Below are 20,886 nucleotides of genomic sequence, written 5' to 3' on the forward strand. Positions count from 1 at the left end.
GAAACATTTCCGTCTTTTATTTTTAAGGTTTTATTTTATTTTTAAGGCTGATATATGCTAAACTCTCGATAAGTATCAGGGAGATGATATAAGTGGATTTGTTGAATTAACGAGCAAATCTCTCCTGATTTGGATATTAGCTAGGTTAATTTAAAGCAGGCTCAGCAAACTGCAGTCCCCAGGCTGTATTGCCTGTCTTTTTTAAAAATAAATAAATAAAGTTTTATTAGCATGTGATCATACCTGTTCACATAGATAGTGTCTGGAGCAGAGGTATGTGTGATGTAGGCTGAGGGTCAAACAGGCAAAATCGTTCTTAATTGCCCGTACAGGAAAACTTATGCCTACCCCAACACAGACTCAAGAGAACCACGTTCTGCTATGTTTAAGGAATAAGGAAACGTTTAAAGTAATACAGAAAGTGAAACACAAGAGCTTTCACTCGGCAGCAAAGTCAGATATCCTTAAATCAGCTGCTTTCAAAAGTCGGGAAAAGACGGGTCGAGTCCTGCGCCTCGGTGGCAATGACTCAGAGGGCTCTCTTCCTGAAAACGACCCGTCAACTTGTTTTTCAGACACATCAGGGACGACCGTGTCCCGGGTGTCATGGGCTGCTGCTTTCCTGGGTCCCTAAGTGCTGAGTTGAATCACGACAGTTTAGCCTTCACGATTAAGGAGAAGCAGATCTACAAATGGTTACTGTGATAGCTGTGTGTTCTTGGGACCATTTTCCAAGCTGTGTGTGTGTGTGTGTGTGGAGGTGTGTGTTTCACTCTTTCAGCACGTGCGTGTCCATGTCCACACTATGCATGACTCAGAAAAGGAATCTTACTGCTTTCACTTCGTGTACCTCAGGGATGCACTGATTTTTGATGATAAAATGTCATTCAGTCTTAAGGAGCCCGAGTCTTTCAGTTCACCCAGGAGAGGATGTGAAGGGTTGAGGGATTTCGGGATGAGGACCTTTGACACATTTAGCCTTGGCAATGCCTTTGCTAACCACATAAGCATGCATTCCTGCAAACATCCTACACGTGTGAGTCCTCTTGTTCTAAATGGAATATGTTGTGGGTGCAGCAAAAAGTGAAAGTGTTAGTTGCTTAGTCATGTCCAACTCTGTGACCCCAGGGACTGTCCGTGGGATTCTCCAGGCAAGAATCCTGGAGTGGGTTGCCATTTCCTCCTCCAGGGGAATCTTCCCGACCCAGGGATCGAATCTGGATCTCCTGCGTTGCAGGTGGATTCTTTACTGTCTGAGCCCCCACAAGTCATCTCCAGACACCAAATCTGGGACTTCCTTTTGCTGGTCCATGTCCTCTGGCCAAAGAGGACTATGAACTGAGCAGTTGGATGTATCACTTATTTCAAAAAAACCAAATACAGGGATGGCTTCTCAGGGCAGCCATCCCTGTGGACAACAGAAGCCCAGTTAAACTATCTGAAAGACACTCTCCAGACTCATCCCACCTGATGGATGGATAAGGATGCAGGGTGTGTATTCACCTAGCATGTCATGGTCTGAGGGACGCTGACAAGGCCAGCATCTCTCTAGAACCTCTGACTATCCTGTACTTGGTCCCAGCATGCTTCCCATGGCGAGAAAGACACTCCAAGAAGAGAAGCAGGGGTACTGACAGTGAGCAACTTGTGGCATGAAATGAGGGACTCAGTGACACTCATTTCAGGTTTGTCTGACTCTTTGCGACCTCATGGACTGTAGCCCCACAGGCTCCTCTGTGCATGGGATTCTCCAGGCAAGAATCCTGGAGTGGGTTGCCATGCCCTTCTCCAGGGGATCTCCCCAACCCAGGAATCGAATCTGGACCTCCTGCACGGCAGGCAGATTCTTTACCATCTAGGCGAGCAGTGAACAGCTTGTGGCATGTAGAGCTGGGTGCAGGGGCGATGCGAATGGCCCACGGACTGTCTCCACTCCATTCATCAAATCTGTTTATATGCAGGTTGAGTCTGCTCCTCCAGGGGTAACAGACAATATTCAAGAGGGTCCAGGTAACCAGAAGACAATGGTGCCACTGGACAACACACAAAACTATTCTGGGAATACTCTACTCTCTCTTGCTTATCCCTCCCTCCACGACTGGACCTTCCAGGTCACTGCCTACACACCGCTCCTTCTTTTGCTCCTGGCACCTCCATAATTCCATCCAGGCTTTCCTAGTCAGATCTTCACTCCTGTGTCCACCCAAGCAAGCTTCCTAAAATGCTCATTCTCTATAATAGACTTACTTCCCTGCCTTCCATGTCTTTCATTCAGCAGACAATAAAATCCAATTTTCCGGTCTCCATGCAAGACTCTCCAGCATCTGGGGCTCACCTTTATGGCTCACCTCTGCCCACTCCTACGGATGTGTCTGCTGGTCAAGTCCAGAGATCAGCAATTTTTTTTTCTGTCTGGGGACAGACAGGACCACATGGTCACTGTCACTACCAATCAACTCTGTTGCTGTAGCGTGAACACAAGCCGTGGACATCACAAATGAGATAAGACCACGCAGATGGCTGCCTCCCAATAAAATGTCACTGACAGACACTGAAATTTGAGTTTAGTATAGTCCTCATGTGTCACAAAACACTCATCTTCTTCTGAGTTTTTCAACCACTTATAAATGTGAGCACCATTCTTAGCTCTACGGTCTGTAGCTTGATAACTCCTATGTGGCTACACGCCAGTAAGTGACTCCCTCAAGACCTGTGCTGGACACTGCTGGTCCCTGTGCCAGGGACAACCTTCCCAACCTCATCCATCGGGAAGGACTCTCACTCATCCTTCAAGAATCAGCAGAGATCCTCAGGACATAGGAGCTTAACAGCCCTGAGGTACCCCAGTTGGCACAGTTGGTAAAGAATCCACCTGCCCATGCAGGAGACATGGAAGATGCAGGTTCTGACCCCGTGTCTGGAAGATCCCCTGGAGAAGGAAATGGAAACCCACTCTGGTATTCTTGCCTGGGAAATCCCATGGACAGAGGAGCCTGGCTGGCTATCACAGTCCATGGGGTCGCAAAAAGTCGGACATGACTGAGCGGGCACACACACAGATCTTGAAAGAACAGGGTTGCCCTCCAACCCTTTAAACTCTATTGTGAATGGAGAGTATTGACCTCAGACAACAAATTCAATCCCCGTGCCTGCACTTCGGTTCTCCATTGCTTTCCTGAGGACAGTAAGTGGCTTGAGACTGGGACTGTCTCCTCTCCCACTCCCCAATACCTCACCTTCCTTGACACATAGAAAGTGACAGTGTTAGTTGCTCAGTCATGTCTGACTCTTTGCGACCCCATGGACTGGAGCCCACCAGGCTCCTCTGTCCATGAACTTCTCCTGGCAAATATTGGTGTGGGTTGCCATTCCCTTCTCCAGGGGATCTCCTGACCCAGGGATCAAACCTGGGTCTCCTGTATTGCAGGCTTTTTTTGAAATGCATGAATCAATAAATGATTTAAGGGTGCCCCAAGTTGGGTGTTCGGTTTCCCGCTGGATCCGGTACGGAGCCAGTGTCTGCACTCGCATTTGTGCGTCTGACCTGTGGACTGGAGAAGTGCATTACATGTGTTTTTTTCAACCTCATTCTCAAGTAGTAAGCTGCCATATTCTGAGTCATCTTGACCTTTTCAGGTACATACATATGCATGAGACATTTGTCAATATTTAAATACTCTTTGGATGATACAAAGAGACATTACGGAGTTGCTGTCCAATTAACTGCATGAATCATTTTGGAGGATTATCCAATTAGTGACGGGCATATTGATCATTGGCTAATGTTAATTAGACAGCCATAATCGTTTTAAAATACATAGGAAATAATATCCGCTTTAGAAAGGTATGCTTAAGTATAAGTTTAATCTCTGAGGTACTTAGGAAACTGCTCTTATGGGAATAATTTTACAGGGTCATAATACTCGGTAAAAATCCTAACTATTCTCTGACTCATTATTAAAATTCAAGATTGCATGGCACCATATACCAAATGATGTATTGTACATAATGACTTTCTTATTCAATTTTTCTAATCTCTATTTTTCATCCCCATGGGTTTTTTTTTTTCCTCAGTAATTGTCCAGAGCTTTAAATAAAAGAATAGTGGTGATTGAATCTTCACACGTCTTTATTTTTAGACTCACATCTTAAAATCTGCAGAATGAGTGGCAGAGAATATAAGAGAAAAATGTGTGTGGAGACAGTGCGTGAAAATCAGGGTAGGTTATCACGTGTCCTTCAGCCCAGCAGACTGACAAAGAAGCAGAAAACCGTGGTGGGAACCACGGCTCTGCCGTCCATTCTGGAAGAGGCTACCTGTAGATATTAGGATGTGTGCCTGGGAGGATGGCTCTGGGGGACTCCTCTGGAAAGAAGCTGCACACAAACATGAACCCTGGTCATGTAAACTGGATGCCCAGGTCAAAGGTCAGGACCAAGTAGACAGTCTGTTGAGTGTAGGGTGGGTTTGCGGACCCAAAGTGAAAGGGAGCATGTCCCTCATGTCCGCCACCTGCCTCTTGTCTGTGGAAAAACTTCAGCCAAAGAGTAAGTTTCAACCTGAGAGAAGTGAAAAAAAAAATGCAGAAACAGAGGAAAAGAATTCAACAAGACTAAAGCATTTAGTCATGAAGCACAGGCAAGGATGTCTTGCTTTTCCTCCAGGGCCAGAGACGATATTCTGAGCTATGTCCTGTGAGCCGTCTTAGAGATACTGAGACCCCCAGCAGGTGGAGAAGTTAACGACTTGATGAACAGACTGACAGCAAGACGTAAGTGGACATCGTTCCAAGAACTGGCCTCAAGGAAGTGGGAGCAAACCCACCCTGGAAGGGAAGACCAACTGTACTTAAAAGAATCAAATGACGCTGATCAGACCACGGGTGGCCTTCTTCAACATGACTGCCAGAGCTGACTGCATTATTTCTGCATGTACCCCCCTCGCTTCTGCCTATAAAATCTCTTGCCCCGTGACTATCGGTGACGGGGGACTTGGTCTCTCAACGGGAGTATCCCCTTACCCCTTTCCCCTCTGGTTGCCAGCATCCAAAATACACTTTCCTTCCTACAAACCTGTCCTCTCTAATGGCTTCTGAGACAAGAGCAGAGGGACCCCACTTTCAGTCGCACAAGAAGCATCTCCTTATCAGAGTCATGCTTCCATCATGTTCAGCGTGAGATGAGAAGAACTCTCGGGTTTCCTGCAAGCTTCTTTTTAAGTTGAACCCTAAAGCTGTCATGCAGAGAGCCTTACTGTACAACCGTGGCTCCGCTACTGTCGCCAGAATAATTCCTCAGTCCCAAATATTCACATCCTGGGTACCCGCCGCTCACATAACAGTGCAGACAGGACTCTGGTAAACACCCCTGAATGGACTCATTGTTCTGGGTCTCTCAGGGCTCCACACTGCCTCTTCCAGGCAGTGTTTGAACACACACACACACACAAAAGAAATTCTGGAAGAGCTTGTTGCTTGAACAAGTAAGAGTGCTAACTCCTTTCCAAAAGAGAAAGACACTTTAATAAAAAGGAAAATAAGTGTCTGCTCTGTGATCATGTATAATCACATAACGGATGCCCTGAGACCAGGCAGCAATATGCCTTTGTAGTTGTTTTAATCACTCACTTGTGTCTGACTCTTTGCAACCCCACCAGGCTCCTCTGCCCGTGGGGTTCTCCAGGCAAGAATACTGGAGTGGGTTGTCGTTTTCTTCTCCAGGGGCTCTTCCCGAACCAGAGATCGAACCCATGTTTCCTTCATTGGCAGGTGAATTCTTTACCAAGGAGCCACCAGGGAAGCCCAGACATATGCCCTAAGAGAGGTCATTATGCTTGTGTTTAGAAGGTCACCGATGACTGACCTTGCCAATATCTGAGACTGAACAGTAACAGCAGATGTAGGGCAGGTTAAGAAATAAGCAGGAGGTGAGAGTTGTGAACGACCCTTTGCGACCCCATGAGTCACAGCACGCCAGGCCTCCCTGTCCATCACCAACGCCCGGAGTTCACTCAAACTCATGTCCATGGAGTCGGTGATGCCATCCAGCCATCTCATTCTCTGTCGTCCCCGTCTCCTCCCACCCCCAATCCCTCCGAGCATCAGACTCTTTTCCAGTGAGTCAACTCGTCACATGAGGTGGCCAAAGTACTGGAGTTTCAGCTTTAGCATCAGTCCTTCCAATGAACACCCAGGATTGATCTCCTTTAGAATGGACTGTTTGGATCTCCTTGTAGATGATGCTAAAACTGGAATAACACTGACAGATGGTGTTTGGCAACCACGTTGGGACGCATGGGGAACTCGTTCATTTATAGACACTCTTGTTCTTCTTTAAAAGGTTGGCGGTGAAAGAGGGGGGAAAGGATGGATTTGGTCCATGGTTCCCTGGAGACTTGAGAGAAGAAAAGAGGCAGATATATATCATTCTGCAGGGGACATGAGAAACCAAGGAAGGTCACTGCTTGATAACGATGCTTTCCCCCCTTTCATCAGAAGATTGACCTGGGATTGGGGAGTGGCGAGATGGAGCTGATCTGATGAAGGAACAAGCCACAAGGGAGAAGGGTGTGGGGGTTGGACCTCGACAGTCTAGGGAGGTGATAGTCGCAACTGAAGTCAGATGGAAGGAAATCTCTGCAGAAAGGAAGAACTTAAGTGTCTCATTCATGGTGGACGGTTAATGAAGAGTTGAGGGTTGAGGACCCTGAAACCATAAACGAACCGTGATGAGTTTCCTGTGAGGGCTGAGTGTTAGATCCGTGTTCCATATTTTGTTTGCACGATGGCTTTGCTTATGACCCAGGAAGCGATCCTTTTCATGAGCTATTTCTGCAAGTACACACCTCCTCCAACAAGCCACTTCCACGAGACCTTCCTGGTGGTCCAGTGGCTAAGACTCTGTGCTCCCAAGGCATGGAGCCCAGGGTTTGATCCCTGGTCAGGGAACTTGATCCCACATGCCACAACTAAGGTTTTTCATGAAGACCTGGAGCAACCAAAGAAAGAAAGAAAGAAAGAAATATTTCAAAAAGAAAGAAAGAATCATGTTCCTACATCTTGGAAGGAAATGAACAAGACTGAGTACTAGCATCATCCCTTATACCGGAACCTCTCACCACACTGTGAAAATTGCCCTTTGAGTCTGTCTGGGACCACAGAGATGACACACGTAGGTTTTTTCTTCTCCTTTTCTTCCAGCAATAATTTGGGCCTCGAGGCATGAGATGTGATCGTGAAACAGGCTACTGACTAAAGCATAGGCAGCTGGGAGAAGCCTGAGTCTGGTATCAGTTCAGTTCAGTTCAGTTCAGTCGCTCAGTCGTGTCCGACTCTCCGCGACCCCATGAATCACAGCACGCCAGGCCTCCCTGTCCATCACCAACTCCCGGAGTACACTCAAACTCATGTCCACAGAGTCGGTGATGCCATCCAGCCATCTCATTCTCCGTCGTCCCCTTCTCCTCCCGCCCCCAACCTTTCCCAGCATCAGAGTCTTTTCCAGTGAGTCAACTCGTCGCATGAGGTGGCCAAAGTATTGCAGTTCAGCCTTAGCATCAGTCCCTCCAATGAACATCCAGGATTGATCTCCTTTAGAATGGACTGGTTGGATCTCCTTGCAGTATAAGGGACTCTCAAGAGTCTTCTCCAACACCACAGTTCAAAAGCATCGATTCTTCGGCGATCAGCCTTCTTCACAGTCCAACTCTCACAACCATACATGACCACGGGAAAACCATTGCCTTGACTAGACGGACCTTGGTTGGCAAAGTAATGTCTCGAGTCTGGTATAACTCATGACAAATAAGTCATAACATTAAACAACCCTGGAGGAGGGCATGGCACCCCACTCCAGTATTCCTGCCTGGAGAATCCCCATGGACAGAGGAGCCTGGTGGGCTGCAGTCGGACGTGACTGAAGCGACTTAGCACACACACGACATTAAACAGGCACAACTCAGCCCAGTGACAATGTCTGAAGCGGATAAGAAGCATTCCTCTTGGATGTTCACAGCTCCTTCCATCAAGGGGTTGACAAGGTCAAGGCGACATGCAGGGAATGAGTGCAAGTGTCCTGTTGGAGCTCAGGGCCCTCTGTGAGCACAGGGCTTGGTCCAAGCTTCCCAAACATAACATGTGTAAAAGGGAGGGAACCTGGAAAGAAGGTGATCATCACATTGGAGGTGTTCTGGGTGATTGCATCTCTTGGGGAGCCTTGGACACGAAAGGCTCTGTGTGTGTGTGTGTGTGTGTGTGTGTGCGCGCATACAGGCATGTGTACTATTCATGATCAAAGACAACACACATTGTCTCTTCCCTGATCGGCTCCTGCACATGGTACGGATGTGCTGTTTTCCACACATCGGGTACCAGGTGAGGGTTGCTGACTTGGCTGAGTGCAGGCAGCTGGATTTGTCTGTTGGAATCTGTGGCTGCTGCTTGCCCTGCTGGGAAGGGGTGGGCCTTTGCGTTTCCTTCAGAGACAGTTAAATTAAAAATGTCAAGGAAGTCATGGGGAGGTCTCCATCCCAACCGTGAGATGAGCCACGGGCCTTCCAGGCACACTCACTTACATCGGTTGAGGTTTTGTAATTAACCCAGTAGCTACTTCAGCCAGGAGACCCGCAGGGGACATGGAGATCCTGTCTCAGCGACATCCTGGGGAGTTGCCAGTTTAGCGACACAACAGCAGGGCTACCACTGGGGCGTAAAAACCTCAAGAAGGCATGCTGTGTCCTTCACACACGGGAAGAAGAGGAAGAAAGTGGAACTCACGCCTGTCACTCTTCATGATTTCTCTTCCTGACTTGCTTTGCAAATCCCTTTGCAAAGCTCTCCGGCTTCCCATAAAGAAATCACCGAAGCTGGTGATGGAGGAATTTTTTGGTCCCTCGTCATGTTTTCGTAATTACCTCCTCTGGCTCTCCATTCTATGAATTTATTTAGTAAACAGCTTGCTCATCAATACTTTTTCAATGAAAACACAGAATGCTTCCCTTAAAGAGAAAAAGAAGTAATGCAGCACGATGCCAAAATTCTTACTAGGTAAGGAGAGGCTTTTTGAGGGTCCGTCATTTTTCAAGACAGAAGAGCAAACTTTCATCTCACTTTAAGAGGCATCAGACACAGAATGGTCATTATCTTAGATGCTGAGATGGGTACTTCTTGTTGCTTCTTACCCCAAATATCCCCATGTTTGTGTGAGTCATATTTTAACCATGAAAACTTATAAATTATGCAAGATATTTTTACAGGAGGAGGAATTTAGCTGAGCACTTAAGCAGAAGCAGCGCTGGTATTTTTGCAGTCTCGAGAGAGGTTTAGAGAAGAATTATGGTCAAGCAAAAACTCCGGTGGCTCAGATGATAGAAGAATCCATCTGCCAATGCAGGAGACTCAGGAACGATCCCTGAGTTGGGAAGATCTCCTGGAGGAGGAAATGGCAAGCTATTCCAGTATTCTTGCCTGGAGAATCCCATGGACAGAGAGGCCAGGTGGGCTACAGTCTATGGGGTCACAAAGAGTCCAACACAACTGAAGTGATTTCACTTTCAAAGTACTGATGCTTTTGAACTGACGTGCTGGAGAAGACTCTTGAGAGTCCCTTGGACTGCAAGGAGAGCAAGTCAGTCCATCCTAAAGGAGACCAGTTCTGAATATTCAATGGAAGGACTGATGCTGAAGTTGAAGCTCCAATACTTTGGCCACCTGATGCGAAGAGCTGACTCATTGGAAAAGACCCTGATGCTGGGAAGGATTGAAGGCAGGAGGAGAAGGGGATGACAGAGGATGCGATGGTTGGATGGCATCACCAACTCAGTGGACACGAACTTAAGCAAACTCCTTCCCTGTATCTTCTTCCCTCTCCAGATGGTACATTCTTTCTGTCCCATCCCTAGTTCCAACAGGGTAATCTGTGATTCTTTTGCTCATTTCCTGACCTTCCCTGCCTCACCACCGGGCATGCGGGTGTGCCTTTATCCCTCTGCTCAAACTGTTTCACCGGAGGGAATTCATCCATGAGATCCGAGGGAAGAAGTTCACGTGGAAACAGTCGCAGGTTACAGGTCAAGAACCAGACATAGCAGCAAAGTGTGGAGCAAGCTCATCCCGAGGCATCCCACAACCTTTCAGAGGCAGGGAGTGCACTCAACTTAGAGGAAGGCAAAGGAACTGCCAAGGAAGCAAGGTGATGGAGATCTGGGATACCTGAAAGGCCATGGATATGTGAGGATTGCTGATGGTACGGGGGACCGTCTGAATCAGAAGTAAAAGAAGTGAGTGAAGGTGGCTCACTCATGTCCGACTCTTTGCAAACACGTGGACTATACAGTCCATGGGATTCTCTAGGCCAGAATCCTGGAGTGGGTAGCCTTTCCCTTCTCCAGGGGATCTTCCCAACCCAGGGATCAAACCAGGTCTCTCACATTGCCAGCGGATTCTTTACCAGCTGAGCCACCAGGGAAGCCCAAGAATGCTGGAATGGGTAGCTTATCCCTTCTCCAGCAGATCTTCCCAACCAGGGAATTGAACCAGGGTCTCCTGCATTGCAGGCAGATTCTTTACCAACTGAGCTATGGGGGAAGCCAAAGGAAGTGGTCATATCCAAATTATCCCACACCTGGAGTGGTTAGAGCTGGAGAAGCAGGATGGTAGTTTCAGCCATGGCCCAAGAAACTATCGGGCAGAGGAATGAGACAAGAAAGGATTACAGCAATTGATAAGCTTGTGATCAGAACTGAAGGAAAGAACCTTTTCATTGAAAATAGGAGGTTGGGAAGGGCAGCAAGGCTAACATGGGCCAGTCAGAGAGTAGAAAACACAGATGAGGCCAAAACTCATCAGCAACAGAGATAAACTGTTTTTCTTGGAAGAAAACTCAGGGAGAAATGACAAGGGTGATAAATGCCTTTGCAAGAGATGCAATAAAGTGAGGTCGCTCAGTCCTGTCTGACTCTTTGTGACCCCATGGACTGTAGCACACCAGGCTCTTGTGTTCTTGGAATTTTCCAGGCAAGAATACTGGAGTGGGTTGCCATGTCCTCCTCCAGGGGATCTTCCCAACCCAGGGATAGAACCCGGATCTCCTGCATTGCAGGGTCAGACTCTTTACTGTCTGAGCCACCAGGGAATCCCAAGAGATGCAGTGGATTATAGCTATTTTATGTAATTTTAAACTTTTTTTCAATGTGGACCATTTTTTAAAACTAATGATTTGTTACAATATTTATTCTTTGTTTTATGTTTTGTTTCTTTTCTTTTTTTTTTTTTTTTTTACCCCAAGTCATGTTGGACTTCCCTGGTAGCTCAGATGGTAAAGCGTCTGCCTACAATGCGGAAGACCAGGTTCAATCCCTGGGCTGAGGAAGACCCTCTGGAGAAGGAAATGGCAACCCACTCCAGTATTCTTGCCTAGAGAATCCCAGGGACAGAGGCTACAGTCCATGGGGTCGCAAAGAGTTGGATACGACTGAGGGACTTCCGTTTCACTATCATGTTGGACTTCCCTGATGCCTCAGTGATAAAGAATCTGCCTGAAAAGCAGGAGCCGCAGGAGACCCAGGTTCAAACCCTGGGGTGGGAAGATCCCCTGGAAAAAGGCTTGGGAACCCATTCTAGTCTTCTTGCCTACAGAATCCCATGGACAGAGGAGCCTGGTGGGCTACAGTCCATAGGGTCGCAGAGTCAGATATGACAGCAGCAAGTTAGCACAGGGATCCTAGTTCCCTGACCAGGGATCCAACTCATGCCTCCTGCGCTGAAAGGGGAAGTCTTAACCCCTGGACTGCCAGGGAAGTCCCAGGCTATTTTATTTTGATGTATGAATTATAAGATCTGAACAAGGTGATACAGGAAATTGCAGATCCTCAAAATGAGACATGGACTTTTTGATGAATAAGAGGGATTGACGGTGCTTGACAGGGAAAAGAATGGCAGCTGATGGGCACACGTGTATGAATCCCCAAAGTATAAATTTTAAGTTTCAAGAAGCGGTAAGTTCTGAGCTGATGACAGGCGGGACCTGTTCTGAACAAGTGAGGCCGTACGACCGTCTTTTCTGAGCTGCATGGACCAGCCCTCAACTCAATTTACTCTGTCTCCGAGGACATCTGCCACTTCTGCCACTGAGCTGTCTCAGTTAAACGAGACACTGTCAGTTCTCAAGACGGATACCTTTTTTACGTTCTGGGAGACACTCTTTGTGGATAATCAAGAGCTATTTTTCTCTACCACTGAGACGGATTTTCCAAGAGGCACGTTCTCACATGAATGGCTTTGGCAAATTACTGTGTCAATTTAAAGATGGCCAAGACCACACACTAAGCTCTCAGATAAATATCTATCCTTAAAAAAAATAAAATCACAGCATCAAGCCATCTCGGTTAAGTAATCACCAGACGATAGCACACGCTGCAAACAAGCTCATCGTCTGCTTGGCTGGCATCCAAAGCCGAGAGTGTCCTTCATGAGATCAAGGTGAAATGGGATGATGGGCCATGTGAGCATGACACAGACGTGCCGTGGGTTTTCTACCATGTTTTGAATTGATCCTCATAGAGCAAAGGGAGACTCACAAAATGCAAGAGGAGCATCCATCTACCTGGGTGAAAGGTGAGCCCTCGGGGGCGCACCGGCTCCGGGTCAGACAAAGGATGGATGAGAGAGCAGTCAGGTGACTACCGGGGGGCTCTGGGCAAAGACGCTGGGAAGCCGCACCATCAGGGTGGCTGTGGGAGGCACGGCAATGTGCATGATGAAATTGCATCTGCCGTGTGACGCGGACATGGACCACACTCAGGAAATAGCTACGGAGGAGTCAAGCTCTACAGCTGCCATCCGAGCTTAGGTGGCTGGTCCCAAAGACAAGCATTACACAGCGGCTCCAAGGAGAGAGCTCTGTCCAGAGGAAGGTGTTCACAGATGACGTGGATGTGAAAAGTGCTCTTCTCTGCGAGCATCCTGCCCAGACAGCAGCTCTGACTGTGGAGGATAACTGTGAAAGTGAAAGTCGCTCAGTCGTGTCCGACTCTCTGCCACCCCGTGGACTATACAGTCCATGGAATTCTCCAGGCCAGAATACTGGAGTGGGGAGCCTTTCCCTTCTCCAGGGGATCTTCCCAACCCAGGGATCAAACCCAGGTCTCCCTCATTGCAGGCAGATTCTTGACCATCTGAGCCACCAGGGAAGCCCAAGAATCCTGGAGTGGGTAGCCTATCCCTTCTCCAGGGGATCTTCCTGACCCAGGAATCGAACCGCGGTCTCCTGCATTGCAGGCAGATTCTTTACCAACTGAGCTATGAGGAAACTTGATGACTTTAGAGATACTCGTGTGCTTTCAGTTGATCAGAGCCTAAGACTCGCTTGTCGTCTCATGAGATGGGTCAGCGTGCTGATTCCTGCTTTTGGGGATTTCCATGTCATCAGTGTGGTAGTCGCTCAGTAGGGCCTGACTCTTTGTGGACTTTGTGGACTGTAGCCCACCAAGCTCTTCTGTCTATGCGATTTTCCCAGGCAAGAATACTGGAGTGGGCTGCCATTTCCTCCTCCTGGGGATTTATAATTGGTTTTCACAAAGAGCCCTTCTCTGTACAGAACACGGTATATCAGTTTCAGTACTATTGACATTTGGGACCAGATGATTCCTTTTTTGTCAGGAGAGGAAGGTTTGGTCCCTGGATGGGGTAGATCCCCTGGAGGAGGGTGTGGCAACCTGCTCCAGTCGTCTTGCCTGGAGAATCCCATGGACACAGGAGCCTGGTGGGCTACAGTCCATGGGGTCATAAACAGTCAGGCATGAGTGAAGCGACTGAGTATACATGGATGCACGTACAATCCCTTTTTTGTCAAGAGCTGTCTTAAGAGGTTTAGCAACACTGACCCACAGGAAAGAGAGACCAGCACCTCCACAGCCCTCTCCCCAATTGTGACAATCAAAAATGAATCCAAACGTTGCCAGATGTCCCCTGAGGAAACAACTGCTCCCCGCTGAGACCCACCAGCATGGAGTATCAGTTGAGCTCAGTTGCTCAGTTTTGTCCAACTCTTCGCAACCCCATGGACCGCAGCACGCCACGATTCCCTGTCCATCACCAACTCCCAGAGTTTGCTCAAGCTCCATTGAGTCAATGATGCCATCCAACCATCTCATCCTCTGTCGTCCCCTTCTCCTCCCGCCTTCAATCTTTCCCAGCATCAAGGTCTTTTCTAGTGAGTCAGTTGTTAGCAATAGGTGGCCAAAGGATTGGAGTTTCAGCTTCAGCATCAGTCCTTCCAATGAATATTCAGGACTTCTCTCCTTTAGGATGGACTGGTTGGAGCTCCTTGCAGTCCAAGGGACTCTCAAGAGTCTTCTCCAACACCACAGTGCAAAAGCATCCGTTCTTCGGCGCTCAGCTTTCTTTATAGTCTAACTCTCACATCCTATATGACTACTGGAAAAACCGCAGCTTTGACTAGACGGACTACTTCTTGAGTGTAAGAGCTGTTTCTGTGAGGGTTTCTGGAAGAAGTCAGCACTTGACCCGTAGCCCTCGTGAAGCAGACGCCTCTTCCAGTGTGAGTGAGCTTTGTCCAGTTCCCTGTCGACAAGTACAGAAGAGGTGTCTGTGGGAGGGGAACTTCCCTCTCTCTGCTTTAGCCTGGCCACCCCCTACTCCTGCCCTTAGCAACCATCCAATCTGTTTCCTGGGCCTCTGGGCTGGAACGAAGGAAACACTGGGTTACCTGGGGGGTCTCAGCTTGTTCCAGCAGCAGCAGCAGCAAAGTGCCGCAAACTGCCGCAAAGTGCCGCAAACTGGGGAGATTAGAATGATAGAAATTGCTGTCTCCTAGTTCTGGGAAGTTCAAGATGAAGATGATGGCCCATGGGTGACAGCAGATGAGGGCTCTCTTCCTAGTTTAGAGCCTGTATCTTCTTGCTGTGTCTTCCCAAGGTGCGGGGAGCTCTCTGGGGTCCCTCTATAAAGATGCTAAACACATTCATGGGACTCCACCCTCATGACCGAAGCGCCTGCCAAGGGCCTCACCTCTTGATACCATCACACGGGGCTCAGGATGTCAACGTATGGATTTTGGAAGGACACACAGTCTCAAGCCATGACACCTGGCTCTGCAGCTCGCAGAGAGCAGACCATAGGAATTTTTCGTTGCCATCACTGCACATTGAAGTGATATCATACGGTATTTATCTCTTTCTGACTTACTTCCCGCACTATGATGATCTCCAGGTCCGTTTGCTGCCAATGGCACAATTCTGTTCCTTTTTATGACTGAGTCATATTCTGTGGAATCTATGTACCATGCCTTCTGTATCCATTTCTCTGCTGATGAATACCTAGGTGACTCCCATGTCCTGGCTACTGTAAATAGTGCTGCTAGGAACACAGAGGTGTACGCATCTTTTCAAGTTACTGCCTTGTCTGGATACACACTCAGGAGTGCAGCCATGAATTTCTAGTCCTTGGAACAGTGTCTGTTCCCAAGCAGGTCCTCAGCAACCACTGGCCATGGAAACCACCAGCTGTGCCTCTTGACTAGGAAACTTCTGAATGTCCCGGGTGCACCTGCCTGGACTGTGAGTCTATATGCTAATTGGTCGTGAAACATATTCTAAGAAGACTTCCCCTGGGGCAGCAGGATTGAGAGACAGATGGGTTTGCAGTAGAGGAAGACCACATAGCAAGAGAAGGGAGACCCACTTAAAGCCCACTCATCTTCCACCTCGGATAAGGAAATCATGGCCCAATGGACTTTGTTGGGGGGGGGGGGTCAGTGCACCTTCAGGAGAAATCCATTTTTAATCATTTAATTAAATCTTTAAATTCAGATTTAATTGTCTGTCGAACACATGACGGTCACAACGTTGAGCAATCTCTTGATCCCCTAAATGTTAACATTAAATCAGTGGTGTTTGAAAGCGTAGTTCCAATATCATGACTATGCTTACTATTTTCCCCCTTTGGGCTCAGAATGACTCTGAAAAATGTCACACATGAGAAAGATCATTGAGGAGAGAGGAGGCGGGGGGTGGGGTGGGGGTGGGAACAGGGAAACAGTGAGTAAGGAAACAGATGAAGGGAGTTCTCAAAACAGAAGACAAACAACCCCAGAAGAAGCAAACAAATGACAGAGAAAGGGAATAAACTGCAGAATATGGAAAACGAATCCTTAAAATGCCAGGAGAAAGAACCAGCTTGAGAACAATTGTTTAGAAGAGCATTTCTCAAAGTAATGTTGCTTTTTATAAGGATAACACGCACTCACTGTAAAGCACTTAGCAAATACGGAAAAGCATACAAAGGGAATAAAAATCACGCAAAGCCCACCCTAACAAGAAGAGCATTTTAATGTTTTGAGGGTATTTCTTTCCAGTCCTTTTTGTACACTTTTAATTTTACAAAATGGGGGCATATTCTAAAAACGATTTTACACTGTACTTTTTTTCCAATCAATATTCTGTTGTGAGTGTTTTCTCATGTAAAGTAACATTCCAAGGCATGACTTTTACTAGCTGTAACAGGGAAGAACAGAAACCCATGGGAATACTGACCAGCACCTTTTTTGGGTGCAGTTTTCAAGCTAAGAGAGAATGCTTGGGAAAAAGAAAAGTTTCTTAGGACACATTAAAAAAATATGGAATTCAGATTTCAGTGTCTCTACATTCTAAAGGAGATCAATCCTGGGTGTTCATTGGAAGGACTGATGCTAAGGCTGAAACTGCAATACTTTGGCCACCTCATGCGACGAGTTGACTCACTGGAAAAGACTCTGATGCTGGGAAAGGTTGGGGGCGGGAGGACAAGGGGACGACCGAGAATGAGATGGCTGGATGGCATCACCGATTCGATGGACATGAGTCTGAGTGAACTCCGGGAGTTGGTGATGGACAGGGAGGCCTGGCGTGCTGTGATTCAGGGGGTCGCGGAGAGTCGGACACGACTGAGCGACTGGACTGAACTGAACTGAACATGGATTTTATTGGAACTCACTCACACATATTCCTTTCACACTGACTGTGATTGCTTTTTGCCCCATAAGGGCAGTTGGAAAATTGTGATGGAGACTCGATGATCCTCAAAGCCTGAAGTATTTATTCATACTATCTGGCTTCTTACAGAAGAAGTTCGCTGACTGCTGAGCCATATAACTGTGCAACCTCTGCAAATATCATAATTCATACATTTTATCAGATTTTCATCTCTTATAATTAAATGTTTCCTTATTACTGAGCACTGCGGAGTTTTCCCTTGCTATTTCAGATAACAGTGTTGTAACTTTTCTTGACCTGAACTGTGGGTGAGGTCTCTGAATATCATTCTGGGTAATTCATCAAGGATCAAAGGTCATGGGTATTTTAAAACCGTCTGATCTCCCTTTCTCCAGAAAGGCAGAGAGTCCATCCTGTTGTACACCAAGGGAGCTTACAAGAAATGGGAGTTCTGGATCAGCACCATAGAGTCTCCTTCTGGTGGTGGTGATTCAGTCCCTCGGTCATGTCCAACACTTGTGTCCCCATGGTGGTGGTTTAGTCCCTTGGTCGAGTCCAACTCTTGTGACCCCAAGGACTACATTCCACCAGGCTTCTCTGCCCATGGGATCTCCCAGGCAAGAGTGCTGGAATGGGTTGCTATTCCCTCCTCCAGTGAATCTTCCCAACTCGGGGATCAAATTCATGTCTCCTGCATTGGCAGGAGGGCTCTTAAAGGACTGAGTCACTAGGGAAGCCCCAGATGTTTATCACCCCCAGCCACCATGGAACTAAGAAATGACTAGTTGGTGTCTTTCTCTGTCTTGCATCCTTCCCGCTCTTTCTCAGAGTGCTGATAGCTAGGAAATGGTCTACATCCACCTGTCCCATGCACAGGGACTGTGGCTGAACCTTCACTTTAAAACCCGGCAGACACTCTGGCTGGTGAGATCAGCAGTCAATCCAGACGGGCATCAGGAATTAGAACAAGAACACCAGAGAGATCGCTGAGAAGGCAGCAGAGCTGACAGACTGATGTGGCCACCTGCTCACAGAGCAGAATGCAAGGCAGATGGCTCCCCGTCCTGGACAGGGCAACCAGGATGACAAGCAATTATAAAGAACTTCCTGGTGGCTCAGAGGGTAAAGCATCTGCCTGCAATGGGAGACCCGGGTTCGATCCCTGGGTTTGGACGATCCCCTGGAGAAGGAAATGGCAACCCACTCCAAGACTCTTGCCTGGAAAATCCCATGGACAGAGGAGCCTGGTAGGCTACAGTCCATGGTGTCGCAAAGAACTGGGCATGACTGAGCGACTTCACTTTCACTTTAAATTTCAGTGCAAGGCGAGTCTCTCCACTCTATCCGCAGAGCATGTGAAAGAGAGGCAACTCTGGATACCATCACGGTCTGGTTTGTTAATCTGACGGAGGAAAATGGTATATTGGTCATTGGTGCTATTCCCGTTAGCTGCCCACTTTTTCTAGCAGGGAGTTCATCGTTTTTGTACGACTTTGAAAGACCTCTGTATATTTTAAGATTAACAGCTGCCTTTTTCCTCTTAAATCCAATTTATGCAGGATTTCCATTGGTTTTTGATGTGTATGACTTGCAGATGGAGAATATCAGATTAAGCAAGGTTAAACAAGACTGTTTAAAGTCAGACTTCTCAAGGCCAATTTGATGTGGTGAGTTGTGAAGCAGCAAGTGGGGAATTAAGATGTGACATTTCCCAAAATTATTGACTATGGAAAACTGTATTTATTAGCCATCTTTCAGAATATGCTTTAACTTTTTCATAGCAAAATATGGGAATCTGTGGTAGGAAGCAGGAGATATATGAGAGACATTCTAAAAGAGACAAAATCCTGCTGAAAAAGCTAGCATAAATCAAACATTTCATAAAATGGCCAAATACAATAAAACAAGTTTCCTTATGTATAAAAAGTTCATGATATCACCTGTTAAGGTCAAATCCCAATAGCAAATCTAACACAAAAAAATCAAGAAATAACTTTAATGAGAAATATGGAAAAGCTAGAAATAAAATCATAAAACTTTACCAAGCAATATACTCCAAAATTACACTTGTAGCAATGAACAAAAAAGCATGTTCCAGGATTTAAAATATAAATATTTTAACTATTCCCATTTTCCCAAGTAAATTGAAGGTTTGTGTGACAATATAAATTCTTAATGGATATTTTTAGAATCTTGTAAGTTTTTTATTCCCCAAAAGTAATCGGAAATAATTAGTAAGTGATCCTGTCTATGAAAGTTTTTAAATTATTAAGAGAAGACTAAGGTGAGATAGAAAACTATTTTATCTATAAGGACCATAGAAAATTCACCCCAGTGAAGCCAAGAAGAAATTTCAGAATCCCTCTTTGGGCAAACTCAGTGAGCTGTATCTTCCAATTAGAGACCACACGATGGACAAAGTCCCAGATGGGGAAGGCTGAAAGAGTCCTTGAAGAAACAGTGGTTGACAGCTGCTCAGGTTTGACAAGAGATATAAACCTACAGATTCAAGAAGCTATATGAATACCGAAGAGGATAAACCCCAAGCAATCTATGCCAAGATACATCTTCACAACTCCTGAAAGCCAAACCGAAGAAAAGTCTTGAAAGAAGCCACAGGAGAAAAACACCTTACCTCAAAGGAGAAAAAAAGAAAGATTTCTCAGCAGAAACCAAGGATATCACCTGGAAGTGGCACAATACTTTCTGCATGCTGGAAAACCATTTTGAAATGAAAGGAAAATTAACACATTCTCAGATGAAGAAAATCTAAGAGAACATGTCAATGGCAAATGTACACTAAAATGCTACAAGAAATTCTCTAATTAGAAGGGAAATGATAAAAGAAGAAATACTGGAATATCATGAATGGAAAAAGAAGCACAATATGCAAAATTATGGATGATTTTGCTTTCCTTAATTCCCTAGTAGCTCAGCGGTAAAGAATTTGCCTGCCAATGCAGGAGGCACAGGTTTGATCCCTGGACCAGGAAGATCCCCTGGAGAAAGAAATGGCAACCCACTCCAGAATTCTTGCCTGGAAAATTCCACTGACAGAGGAGCCTGGCGGGCTACAGTCCAGGGGGTTCAAAGGGTCAGACATGACTTAGCTACTAAAACGACAACATGAAGGTGATTTGGATATTTACTCAGGTGTGATTCAAGAATGGGTGGGACCTCAAATAACTCGGAGAAGTGGTAGCAGCAGGAAACAAAATTTCTTCTCCTTTTGAGTCTTCTAAAAATCACATTTGAGGGTTGAAGCAAAACCTAGGACATTGTCTGTCATGGTTCTAAGTGTCTGATGAAAAAATACATAAGAGAATTGTAATATAAGTGCATGAAGGAAAAGAGGTAAGGCTTTTACAGCGCGTAAATACTGGTAAATGGTGACATCAGTAGACTGATAGTTCCAACTTATATCACCTGGAGAAACCACTGAAAACTTATAGAGAGAGACACTCTAAAAACACTATCAATGAACTAAAACAGGACTCCGAATAATGTTTAAGTAACCCACAGGAAGGTAGAAAAGGAAAACAGAAATGAAAAATGGAGGTGACAAAAAGGCATCACATACTTGAGCCCTAACTTATAAAAATCATATTAAATGTAAGTGGTCTAAATATTCCAATTAAAAGACACACTGATACCCATTCATGTTTAATACTCTCAGAAATGTAGAAACAGCAGGAAACATTCTCACCTGTATAAAGAGCAGATATTAACTACTTGTAGCTGGCGTTATACTTTAAGGTGGAAAGCTGAATGCTTTCACCTAAAATAGGGAACAAGGCAAAGATGCCCACTTTCCCAACCCTTGTTCAACGTGGAACTGGAAGTTCTAGTCAAAGAAGTAAGACAGTAAAAGGCATATAGGTCAGAAACTATTCTTAGAC

Source organism: Moschus berezovskii, chromosome Y (genome assembly GCF_049115385.1).
Source record: "Moschus berezovskii isolate FMDL1 chromosome Y, NW_MosBer_1.0, whole genome shotgun sequence".
Classification (NCBI taxonomy): domain Eukaryota; kingdom Metazoa; phylum Chordata; class Mammalia; order Artiodactyla; family Moschidae; genus Moschus; species Moschus berezovskii.